The sequence below is a fragment of the Anastrepha ludens genome, chromosome 6, assembly GCF_028408465.1.
Source record: "Anastrepha ludens isolate Willacy chromosome 6, idAnaLude1.1, whole genome shotgun sequence".
NCBI lineage: Eukaryota > Metazoa > Arthropoda > Insecta > Diptera > Tephritidae > Anastrepha > Anastrepha ludens.
In genome coordinates, this window is record NC_071502.1 from 47,605,140 (window position 1) to 47,617,675 (window position 12,536).

General features: G+C 33.9%; 1 protein-coding gene across 2 annotated transcripts in view; it reads left to right on the top strand.

Annotated features, from left to right (window-relative positions):
• The first annotated feature begins 1,656 nt into the window (after nt 1-1,656).
• Nucleotides 1,657-12,536, top strand: part of LOC128865727 (protein prickle) — a 191,857-nt gene continuing 180,977 nt past the window's right edge. The window contains exon 1 of one of the 2 annotated variants that reach the window (XM_054106020.1): nt 1,657-2,338. The gene's annotated coding sequence lies outside the window, so the exon portion shown is untranslated. The remainder of the gene's footprint in view (nt 2,339-12,536) is intronic. The other variant, XM_054106021.1, reaches the window with a different exon arrangement.

Sequence of the window (12,536 nt, forward strand, 5' to 3'; positions counted from 1 at the left end):
CTAGTTTAGTGGTGTTGTAGCCCTTCTGAAGAGCTACCCACCAAACTAGGCAACCGTATGTGAAAATTGGCAGAACCACTAAGTTGTACATCCAAAGTACGACACGTGGCTTCAGACCCCATTTTTTGCCGAACATAGTTTTCCAGATTTTCTATGTGCAACTTCCAGTGGAGCTTGGGGTCAAGTATTACACCAAGATATTTGACTTCCGATGAGAGAGTAAGACCCTGGTTGTTAAGTCTTGGAAGCCTAAAAGGTGGAGGCTTGTATTTTCTGGTGAATAGCATCAACTCTGTTTTGTCAGAGTTGACTCTGAGACCGCAACTGGCAGCCCATCTACTGAATGTCGGTGTTAAGCACATCTAGAAACTTTAAGCATGCGTAAATAAAGGAAAATTTCTTAAAACTTAATATAAATGTTTTTTACACGAAAACAACTTTAAAAAATTAGATTTTTAAAATTATTTTAAAATTTCTTGTGCCTCTGAAAAAATTTAGTTATACACATCAAAAAAGTTCAGAAAAATGGTGACAATAATTGGGCATTGAAATGGTTTTTAAACTCTTAAGCTTTAAGAAATTTCGTTTAAGAGAAATTATAAAATTTTTTCTGTAGATCTGTAGATTTTTCTACTTGAATATCGTTTTGAAAGTTGCAATTATTTTTCAAGGCATTTTTAAACAATTTCATTTAAGAAAAATTAGTTGAGTACTTCTGAAGATTTTTCTACTTGAAAGTTTTTGTCTAAAAGTTTTCGAAAAATTTTAAGTGTTTTCGAAAAAAATTAAGTATAAAAATAAAAAAAAAGTTTTCCTTTTAAGCGATTTTATTTGAAAAAATTGAATATTATCTAAATATTTTTCATTTCAATATTTTCTACAATTTTTTTCTAACAAATTTGATAAAAATATATTATATTATAATTGGCGTGTACACCCTTTTTGGGTGTTTGGCCGAGCTCCTCCTCCTATTTGTGGCGTGCGTCTTGATGTTGTTCCACAAATGGAGGGACCTACAGTTTCAAGCCGACTCCGAACGGCAGATATTTTTATGAGGAGCTTTTTCATGGCATAAATACACTCGGAGGTTTGCCATTGCCTGCCGAGGGGCGACCGCTATTAGAAAAATGAAATAAAAATAGGGTTTTGAAATAGTGGAAGTGTTTTTGAAAAAAACTAAGAATAAATATAAAATAAAATTATATATAAAGTAATACTATATGTAGAAAAGCTTAGCAAAACTTAATGCTGAAACATATTTTTTTCTTAACAACAGGCTTTCGAAAGATTTTTATTAGGAGGAAAGATTAATTCAGCTTTGGTTAATGGCTGCCGATTTTGCTGCGAAGATGAGGAGTCTATAGAACATCTCATTATCGAATGTCCGGGGCTGACGCATAGAAGGAAACGGTTTTTAAACAAGTTCTTGCTTACAGATGAAGACCTCCAATCACTCCCTCAGAAGGAGCTGGTACAATTCATAAGCATACTTAACAGTCAATAGACAGCATAGGGTGCACAATAGATCAATATGGTCGCAGTGCTAAAGGGCCATACCTTTACAACCATTAACCATTAATTCAGCCTTAAAAAGAAAAACATGAATAAATGCCTATTCAAATTGTCTTTGAAAATGAGATTTATGACTGCCGACAATTGGCTAGCAATAGAGTAACTGAATTATTAAAAACAAGTAAAATATAAAAATATATAAAAATTCAATAAACATAAAAAATTCATAAGAAATAAATAATTCGGCAAAACGGCTGGAGTAAAAAACCGCGACATAAAAATTATCAACATTTATATTTTTTGTTTTAATAATAGGAATCGTTCTACAAAAAACAAAAAATTTAGGATTTTTTGTAAAAAAAAGTCGAATACAAAATTAAATGTGTGAAATTTTTTTATGCTAAACGTTTACCATAAAAATCTGCAAATGCTGTGAGACGGTGCAAAAAATTCTACCATCGCATCGGCACAAAGCCATCAATAACTAAAACCTCCGCAAGAAATTCTACAACAACAATTTTGGATTATCAACCAGGGATTAAAACAATTCCAGCGTATAAAAGGCGTAATAACAACCGATCAGAGCAACAACAACACTAACATCATAAACATTGTGATTGCAAGGCGCAACATAAAGAAACACAACAACAGCAACGTAAACATCCAACATTCTGCAGCAGCATCTTGCTTGTTGGACGCACTATTGTTGTTGTTCTTGTTGTTTGTTGCAGCGTGTCAGCAGCATTCCCCATTTAGGCAAAGTGTTAAAGGTGCGTGTACCAAAGTGTTGTTGTGCAACAGAAACACAAACTTAAGCATACACTTAGTAAGTATATATCTACACTCACACATACACATATACATATACATACAGTTACCGCGAATTGCTGTCACATTATTAAGTATTCGCTGTTAGCGCGCCAACAGCAACGAGCCTTTTGTTGATTTTAATCGCGCGCGCCACAAAACATTTGCTTCAATTGAATTTTATTTACGCAGCTCAATAAAAGGAATGAAAAATTATGCAAAGAAAATTCCTGTAAGCAAAATTATAGAGAATACCAAAAATAAAAATAAAAAAAGAGTAAATAAAATCAAATAAAATTATGCATACATTCATATATCAGCTGTAAATAGAAATGCTTCGCTTGGCTTGACTTGACTTGTCTGGGCTTAACTTGACTTGAATCGGCTGTTTTGTCTTGTCTTTAGGCGTAGCTTACTAGCGTGCGACCCCTAGGCCGCTGCCACAAAATGCCTTCATTTGGTATTCCGTTTGTCGACGCATACTCACAATTTCTGTAATTTTTATGGGCTTTTAATTTTTTGTTGTTGTTTGCTTCTTATTTACCATGATAGTTTGTTCGATTTTTTATTGGCATCAAAATGCAATGGGTGTCGTCATCTATGAGCCTTGACGTGTTTACAATTGAAAATTTGTGTGCTGGTTATTTTATTCGCGCTGCTCATTCTTTGACATTAAATAGCCGCGTAGGAATGGGTGTGAAGTGGTTGCTGGGCATTTATGTTGTTTCAATAGTTAGTTTGGTTATTGCCTGATTTCTTGGTAGATGCGCATATGCACACCCTGTGGGAACTTAAAGAACTGGACTGTAGTTAATTGCTAAATGATAAAACACCACCAGTAGGCAAAAAAAATAGTTGCTGCAAGCATTGTTTCTTCAAAGTCATTTACATTTTTTAACGTAAAAATGTGTATATATTAATATATAAAATATATAGGCATTTTTACAAATTTGTGTATTTAATGCGCCTGTATCCGATATCCGAGATAAATCAAGGGACTGTGTACTCATTACTGTACTGCCCACTGCTGGAAATCCGAAAAATTTCACTAGAATTAGGATAACAATGTACATCTATCAACAAAAACACAAACAAACTAGTAGCAATTGATTTTGGATGCAAATGTCGACCTCAATTTTTTGACTAAATGAAGTATGGTTTTCAGTAACAATTTGGAATTAAAATTTGGTCTCTATATGAAAAAATAAGCAAAATATTAATGTTCAACAGGGTGGAGGACTATCAAAAGAATTTTTTGGTATGAAAACAACTACAATAGTGCAAAAATATATTTCTGAAGTATGTTTCAAAATTTGAAGTGCTTAGCCGTTTTCACGAAATTTGATCGGCTTTGAAAGATGCGCTAAAAATTTCAAAAGCACTTTGCGCATACTCCAAAATGTCTATAAATTATTAACTCAACGTCTTCACAAATATTCGAAATTAGGCCAAAAATAAAGTTTTTGCCTCAAACACATTTCGAAATCAATTTCTCGCGTTCAATTCATACCGACTGCTAGTTATAGCTATAAAAGCATGAAATGTTCTGTTATATGCTATATGCTGTACCTAATATTTTCCTTTTTTTGCCTGTACTAATAAGCCCTGCACCGTAGCCCAATGGCTACCATTCGGATTTCAGAAAGAGAACGTAGGTTCGAACCTCGGTGAAAGACCAAAATGAAGAAAAAGTTTTTTATAATAGCAGTCGCTCTTCGGCAGGCAATGGCAAACCTTCGAGTGTATTTCTGCCATGAAAAAGCTCCTCATAAAAAATATCTGAAAATATCTGCCGTTCGGAGTCGGCTTGAAACTGTCGGTCCCTCCACTTGTGGAACAACATCAAGACACACGCCACAAATAGGGGGAGCTCAGCTAAACACCCAAAAAGGGAGTAGGCGCCGATTATATAGGGTTTTTCAGTAAGAGTGCTTCAACTTTTGAACTTTTTTGAATAAAACACAAACGGTTTGACTTTTTTAACTATTTTTTTTTTTATTATCGAGTTTGAACATATACATTTAAGTATGAAATTCGATTTCTTTTGCATGACCACCGCGTACACGTTTTACGAAGTCCAATCGTTGAACCCAATTTTTTACCACTCTTTTGCATAAATCGGCCGAAATTCCAGCAATTTCGCGTTCAATATTGGCTCTGAGCTCACAAATCGTCGCCGGATTGTTACTGTAGACCAATGACTTCACATAACCCCAAAACGGGACGGCTTGTTAAATGGACCGTAAAATGGCCGTAATGCTCTTAAATTAGCAGCAACAGAACGATTATTTTCATAAAAAATTTGCACGATTTGCAATCGTTGCTCAAGTGTGTAGCGTTCCATGATGAAATGTATACTAATGAAGTTTACAAATGACAAGCGAAAAATAAAAAATATTGCGTCGTTCGCCCTCCCTATCGGAAAAAGGTTGAAGGGCACCTATTGAATAACCCTATATATATATCATAATATCATATATCTATATATAATAAACCCTGCACTGCGGCTCAATCAACTTTGTGGTAACATTTTTTTCTTTGTTTTGAGTTTGAGCAAAATCGTACCATAAATACGACTTTAAGAGATATCTCGACCAGATTGCCACCTGCGTTTACCGGCCACAAGCATACGCAGAGAAACGTTTAAATTTTTATATATAATATACAATAGAATTGCTTTCATTCTTGCGTAACTTGTTCTGTTAATTTTTTTCATAATTATAATTGCTTTGGCATTCTGTTATCCTACATTGCTCTCAAATTTACTGCTAGAAAGCATTTAGTTCCTATGACTAATTTTTTATTTGCCTTCTCAGGGGTTTCATATGCTTAAAAAGGCACCTACAGATCTTTGTTCAGCAATGGTTTTAGTGGAGTCTTTATAAACATTTTCCGCCTGTCCAAACTCTTTGGCGATTGTAGGAAAATCAGCATTTTCGACATATACATATACTCATTACATGTCCCTATCTTCTGATGGGCTTTCATTTAAAGGAAATGAAAAATATACCATAAATAACTTAACGGCACTTTAAATATGTAGTGTCTAATATGCTTAATTTCACGAAAAAACTCTGTTGTAAAAGGTCTGAAATTTACTTCTATATGCAAACGTTGACCCCTGATGTGTTTTAATTTTATTGAAAATATTCTATTTTTGTGATATTTTTGAAATATTCAAAATGGGTAGCGAAAATGTTGCCGAATTTTCCACTATTTTGCTTTGCTCGCCCCGTCTCTTTACTAAATATCTGTAAACAGTTGTGGCTAAAGAGCTTAAAATCTTAATTATAATATATCCAACATGTCTCTAGACTTGCAGACTGAAGCAAATTCGACAGTTTAATATGATCAAGGAGCGCAATCGTAGGAGTAGTTGAGAGATAATCGCAATTAAAGAAAATTCATTTCAATTACTGACTCACTGAAAGTAAAATCGCTTTCTTCTAAGAACTTATTTCTTCCTAGTTCTACAATGGGTTGCAAATGGCTGGAAACAGCTTGCAATCCTAAGATTTTGTTGATATCATGCATGGTACAAATGCGGGTAAATAGGTAAATATGTACTTATATATATATATATATATATATGTGTGTAATGGTATAGTACATATCATGTTGTATGCAACTCATTCGGTGAAGACCGATGTAAATAATATTCAGTCGTGGCAATCAAGTTTTTTCGTGGTTTCTCTTACACAAATCAAGTAGTACTAAAATTTTTTGTAATAGAATACATAGATATCTTAATGAGATTGTAAAATAAATACAGAAATATAATCAGCGCTTATTTCTAGGTCCAAATAAAGTTGCTTTAATGATTTCAAGGTTGTATTTAATGTTCAAAATTTTGTAAATAATTATTTTCAATTTATTTATATGTGGAGCCAGTGATAATATAATATAAAGTCAATCAAATAAGGCTCCTTTATACTCGTAAAAATGTATATACATATATACATATATAAATACATATATACATATATAAATATATGTGACGCTCAAACCTTTCTTTTCTATTGGGTATTTCACGGAGCTCCTGCTTGCACATCAGAGGACGCATTGCGTTACGTCCCAATTAGAAAATTGAAATATCATTACCAGACAAAAACTAATGACCCTCGCATATCGGACTCCGTGAAGAACCCTCGCACCTATTCAGCACACATCTTTGTTGATTGTGCGGCCGAGCTCCTCCTACGATTTGTGGTGTGGGTTTTCATATTGTTCTAGTAATGCAGGGACCTACAGTTTTAAGCCGCATCCGAACGGCAAATGGTGTTTAATGAGAACTTTTTCATGGCAGGAATACCTGGGAGGTTTGTCGAGGTGCGACTAACATCAGAAAATAGTTTCTTTAATTTGGTGGTTCTCGACCCCGAGCACTACCGAATAGTAGATGCACTACGGTTGCCGCATGATTCCTTTAGAAATGTAAAAGCCCAAAAGAAAATTCTTCGATCAAGAACACTGACTAATAAAGTAATAAAAATAAATATAAGTAATAAAAGGATAAACATCAAAGTGAATTAACTGAAAGACTTCAAACCAAGAATCTAAACATGTGGCTATTTAAAACAGCTTCTGCTCTATGAGCATATCGGACTCTTGCGCCAAAAGCTGGTCATCAGATGATGAGTATTTGAAAAACTAAGATAATTTTCATCATGTTATCTGATCATTTTTTTAAGTACAGTGATTGTTGGCGAATATTCCGAAATAAATAAAGGTTTTTCCTTTCGTATTTGGTTTTGTATTTTTTAAATGTATATTTACGCCTTCAAAATTCGTTTCAAAATTTCTTCAACATTTTCAACTTAATAACCAATATTTTTAAAATATTTCTGGATAAACAGCTTTATAGCTGAATGAATTTTAGTCCAACAAAGTACAAATTATAAGTGGCTACGAAATATCGTTGATTTTTGAATTTTTTTTTTGTTAATGTTTCGCGTTTTTTCATCCATAGAGAGAACATGCTCGTGTTGTTTACATGGAAGAAAAAGCCTAGTACTGTCAACAGAAAAAAATGAAATGCAAATTAATAGTGGTTAGAGCAAGTATTTACCTGACTTTTGAAGAATCTCATCTAGAAGGGAATTAAAGATACCTTTTATATACATTTTTAAGGTAAGCGTGGAAAGAATTGATGGGAAAGTAATGTAAATCAGATCATTTTTGTTGTTCATATTTAGGCATTATCCTGCAAATAAGTTTAAAAAAACGAAATTAAATTTTGATTGAAAGAAGCAAAAATTGGTTTACTGTAGAATAAGAAACCTCAGCAAATGTACTCTAATCGGTCTATCAAGTTTAAGTGCCCCTTATAGATAAACATAAATGAGCAGTCAAAGAAGTAACTTAGCCAACTACATAAATTTGTAAATATTCGATTAATACAGTGCAATACCCACAAGGTGACGTAACTTTTTAATTAGGTGATTAATTTATGACACCAGCATCAGATATCATTTCGAAACGAAAAAAAAAAAAAATTCAAAGCTTTTTTGTTCAGTAAAAACCTGCTTTATAAAAATTATATTTTTTACAATTTTTTGGAGTTACAGGAAAGGCGATTCGGATGATTCAGAATCGATCTAACTATTGTATATTACATAAATGTTTTTCTTTTTATTTTTTCACATTAAACAATAAATTTGAACGCACCATTTGTAAACATAAAAAAATCACATAAAAAACGTACTTTTCAATACTTCACCTACAATCTGTTCGTTTATTAGCAAATACGCCCACCAAGTTTGTTTCTTAAGTCTTTTGTCTCATTGCCGTCTGGTTGCTTATGGGTGTGGGAAGCTCTTAATTTTAAGTAGTCTGCTCAACAGATATGTGGCTTATGTGACATGTTTTGATTGGGAAATGCGAAAAGTAATAATAAGAAACAAAAAGAAAAATAAGCAAATCTGCAACAAAAGCTGCATATAAGAAATAAAGATAACGCTCAAAAATGCAATCACCATAACAAGCAATAGGCCAGACTGAGGTCATGCGCTTTTGTATGTAGCGGAAATGCAGCAAATTTGTGGGTATTGAATGCCACATGACCTAAAATATGTTTTCATGGGACACTATTCAATATTTTAGAAAATTAAAAATAAAAAAAATGTTAATGTATACAAATATTTAGTTATACGCATAAAGTACACATTTCTATGTCACTTAAACAAAACTCACAAAAATCGGTTTAAATTTACAAACGAACACCTGGTAAGCCTAATTCAGATAACGTTCACACAATCCATTTGATGAAACAAATTCAAAATAAACAAAAAACGTCTAACCAGCACTTGAAAAGTTAAAAGCGAACTCAGTGACTATCTGATTGAAGTAAAAAAAAATAATTCGTTTGCGTGCTACCGAAAATTGAAAAATCACTACAACATGTTTACAAATCGTCGCGCACATGTCAGCAGTACACGAATACAAATTACAAGTAAATTTAGTTGTATGTACTCATTTACTTAACACGATTCGCGCGCGTTGGTGGCGCTTTGCTGATACTCAGTTGGCTGCAGCTCACTTTCACGCTGCCACACGTACTGTCAAAAGTATTTTTTTTTTCATATTTCATGGTTGTTTTGCTAAAATTTTCATCTGAAAAACTTAATTTGTCAACTGGTTTTCTACCTTTTAATTTATCGCTCTGCAAAGCCAATCGCTTAATTGACCAATTTTACGTTGATCAAAATGTGCTGGCTTAAAAACGCATTTAATTGCAACGTTTTAACGCTTAAATGAAGCTTAAGCTTTAGTTGCTTGTGCGACGGGTGGTAATTCCAGTAGCTTAAGCTGATGTGTACAGATAGAGGTGCATCGAATAAGTGAAGTAGACTGAGCCGAGTGATGACTATGTTTTTATGAAGAGGTATTTGTGTACATATATAACAAAAAAATGCCTGTACAAAGTTAAACAAATTAAGGTTTTTACTATTTCTTCATGAGGAAATACAGGGCCTGCCATCTATCGTTACGGATTTGAACTAGGTATTATTTGAAGAATGGTAACACTTAGCTGTCATCTGATTTGACAGAAAATTAGTTATATTCTTCCGCTGAACGAAAATTGTTGTGTATACGCTCAAAGAACGCTGGGAAATATTGCGACATTACTTTGAAAATTATGGTAATGTTGCAGAATGTGTACGAAAATTACGTACGGCAATGGGAAGAAGAAAAGCACTGACATCGTTTGGCCGACTCGGAGCTGCGATTTGACGCCGTTGGATTATTATCTTTGGGATGCCATCAAATACCAGTGTTATGCCAACAAACCAGCAACAATTGATGCACTGAAGACCAACATACGCGATGTCATAGCTGAAATACAGCCGCATACAATCGAAAATGTGTTGAAAAATTGGACCGATCGTATGGGATGGTGCATGGCTAGCCGAGGCAGCCATATGAATGGAGTTGTATTCCATCATTAACCGGAAGGATTGTACTTCAAAATAAAAAAACAGTTAGGAAAAATATTGAGTAAAGTTACATGGCGGACCCTATATTTAAAATAATTGAGGGGAAAAATCAAATTACTGGATTTCACTGTTGATTGGGGGTCATTTGAAAGAGGAAGTGAGAAGTTTACTACTATTATTGAGAAGGAAATAAGGGAGAGAAAAGATAATGTTACGTAATATGACCAAATTAGCAAACGCTTATTGGGGCAAAAATATTATTTTGTGATTCTTAAGACCAATATTAATGGGATCCCTAAGAACGGAAAGGCATTTTCGGATGCACTCCAGCATTCAGCTAAACCTGATTTTTTGAATATATGTATGCTCGCTTACGATACGCTTACTATCTAGAACTTTCTTCGGTGTTGATCCTTTTGCTTTAGCAGGAGATTCGATGGATGACAGCTTGAAGCAATGTTTTGGAATCTATTCATTGCCTTCAGCTATAGAACAACACTCTTCGTCCTCTACATAAATTAAAAACGAATTTAAAGCTGCTAATAAACTGCATGGGCAGGGCGCAGCATAAGCTAAAAATAAATCCATTATTTTTTCTGTAGATGGCAGTAGTGATCGATATTTCGCAAAGTATCGATCAAACAACTGAAAATTTATGCTCGTTGTCAACATTTCACACTAGAAAAAGTATTTGCTTGCTGTTCCATTGAATTGTGAGTTTCAGTAAATGTATTTTTGAAAATTTTTGCGTTTTTTTGTTAAATAACAGCTCGGATATTATTGATTGTTATTGACAACTTGTGGATTTTTGACAACTTTTTTTACTATCGGGCTTTTACTTTCTTACCTCATAACGAACGCTCAACATGTTTTTTATATAGAAAACACTACCCAATATTGGGCCAGTTGCCCAGAACCCTGCAGGAAGGCAACATATATCATTGGTTGAATGACAAAAACTCAGTATCATGTCGGACAAAACTTCTATTTAGCTCAACAGCTGTGATAACATACAAACTTTCCACATCTAAAAATTATCAGGAAATCAATGCCTAACCAGAAAGGAGTTGATTCCAATTCGAAAGGGGTGGCTGAGATCCTTTCATGAAAATGTCGCTGAAAAGGTAATTTTGACACAAGTAGGAACATGGTTAATCGGCGGCTTCAACAAACTTATACACCACGGCGCACAGTCAGTTACAAAAAATGTATACTTTTATACTACGGTGAAGACGGTCAGTCGTCTTGGGGGTGCCTCGGAGCTGCGAGTAGAGTTTAAACTTTCTTGTGTGGACTTTTTTAGATAATTCAAAACCAGTTCAGATCATTAAGGTGATCGTGTAATTTGAGCCAGAAACTCTCAAACGAGAAGAATGGAAAGGCTACTATAAGGCCAGATATTTGCATGAAGCTATATTTCATAATTAGTCGGAAGTTTCAAAGCATAAATTATTGAAAAATATTATTGTATATATAAAAGCAATTTCAAAAAGACGCTAGCAGTTATCCCCACCTTTAGTATTTGGTTACTTTAAAACACTTTTTTTGTGTGATAGCGTTCGGTGGCTTATGGTTTCCATTTGTAAGTGTCACTTTTTCAGTTAAGATAAATTTAAATGCACCATTTTCCAGGCTTAAATTCAGTTTAAAAAAGTTCTCTGCTGAAAACTGGCCCTAAATGAAAGGATGTCCAAACCTCATGCTAAAAAGTATGCTCTCACAAAATTTCAAATAATAGCTATATAATATTTTGAGTCTTATATTGAAACTAAAAATCGGGTGGGAGTCATTACTCTTAAGTGAAAAAATAAAAAGCAGAAGATAATCGTTATTCCTGAGTCGAAGCACAAAAAACCTAATCACCAGCTCTAGCCCCGATATGTAGAATTGGCGCTCACACCCTTTGTTGGATGTTTGGACAAACTCTTCCTCCTATTTGTGACGAGCATCTACGACGGCGATTCCGCATGCAGATGGATTCTTATGACGTGCTTTTTTAATGACAGAAGTACACTCGGGCGTTTGCCATTGTCCGCGGAGGAGTGAGCGTCAGGTGTTTTGTGCCTCGGCGACTTCCGGATGGTTAGTCACGCACCAACCCATTCGGCTACTTTAGCCGCCTACCTGAAGTGGCCGACTACCCCACTGAAAATTATTTTAAAGTTAAAACGAAAATATGTCAGACAATTGTAGGTTTATAAAATTATGTATTTTATTTATTTATTTATTTATTTATACAAATAGTACATAGTAAGACTAAGGTCTTTTGATTGTACTTCAACAATATTATAAAAAAACTGGAATGTTTTTAACATACAAGTTTCTTAATCTAAATTTTACACCAGTTCATTTACAAATCAATCCAATATATTTAACTTAACTATAATAATAAGAAGAAAAAAAAAATCAGTAGGAAAAGAAAAGAAGGATTTAGAAAAGAAAAAGAAAAAAACAAAAGTAGTACGAGTAATTAGAGAATGTAAAGAGAAATGTAATGCGCTACTTTAAAGCAATCAAACACTTTTAAAATAATTATAGACTTGTGCCCTGAAGTTAGATCTGTTAAGTCCAGCCTTCACAGTGTCGGGTAATGAGTTCCACACTTTTATAGCGTTAATGAAAAATAATCTAGATGATGGTAGGTAATTAAATTTTGGAACGATGAATATGTTGTGTCTGCGAGGCCTTACTGGTATCAACTTCTCTGTCAAATAGGAAGGAGACCTGAATAATATAAGTTTGCACAAAAATATGCAATTCCTGTTATAGTCTTGTACAGTT